The sequence below is a fragment of the Frankliniella occidentalis genome, unplaced genomic scaffold (assembly GCF_000697945.3).
Source record: "Frankliniella occidentalis isolate FOCC.00 unplaced genomic scaffold, Focc_3.1 Scaffold2478, whole genome shotgun sequence".
Lineage (NCBI taxonomy): Eukaryota > Metazoa > Arthropoda > Insecta > Thysanoptera > Thripidae > Frankliniella > Frankliniella occidentalis.
The window spans coordinates 1-803 of record NW_026269559.1 but is presented as its reverse complement, the minus strand read 5'-3'; positions in this window follow the sequence as shown (position 1 = coordinate 803).

Genomic DNA, 803 nt, shown 5'->3' with positions numbered 1-803 from the left:
CCTGGGGAGGAGGATCTCCGGCCGGAGACACGACTCTGATGCCGTCCGGCGGCGTGGGGGATTTGTTGATATAAAACGAAAAATAATTAATTCGCTAGCGCTTCAGCATGCTGAGCCCCGCGAGCCGTACACGTGACCGACATGCCAGCGGTCAGGCCGACCCAGAGTCCAGCCGGCGACCGCGAGAGCAGAACTGCATCCCTGCCAGCTACAGTCACATACATCACTTCAGAAGTGGGTGCACTCTGACTTATAGTCAAATCTGCCTTGGTGACTGGAAATTACTGGAAAGTGACACTGGACGTGATTAGGAAAGTAACTGGCGTAGGTTTAAATAAGTAGTGACTGAAACCTTTGGAGGTAGTTTTCTCTCGTACTTCTCCACTGACTGGTGACAAGAACACGACTGGAAAAGTGATTTGTCCGGGCCCTGCACTGTGACTGGTCAAAGTAATGTACCCCTCGCCTGCCAGCCACAGGAGGAGCAACGATGCCTGCAGCAGTCCGCCCCCCTTCACACCGCATCACACTCGAATTGTCACTCTCGCAACCAGAGCGAACAGAAAGAACAAAAAAAAACCAGAGAAGCCAATTAAGCGGTGCCCGCCTTGGCCTTCCCTTCCCCTGCCCCCACGCTGCGGGCAGATAGCCCGCTGATGGCTGCACTGGTGGTGTGTCGCGTCCTTCAGCCCCCCTCCCTGTTCTCTCTCTCCAGCAGGGAAAGACGCCCTTGGGACAGCCCTGCCCCGGGGCGAGGATGGACACTGCCGGACACGGTAAGCGGTGCTCCGGAGGCGATACGT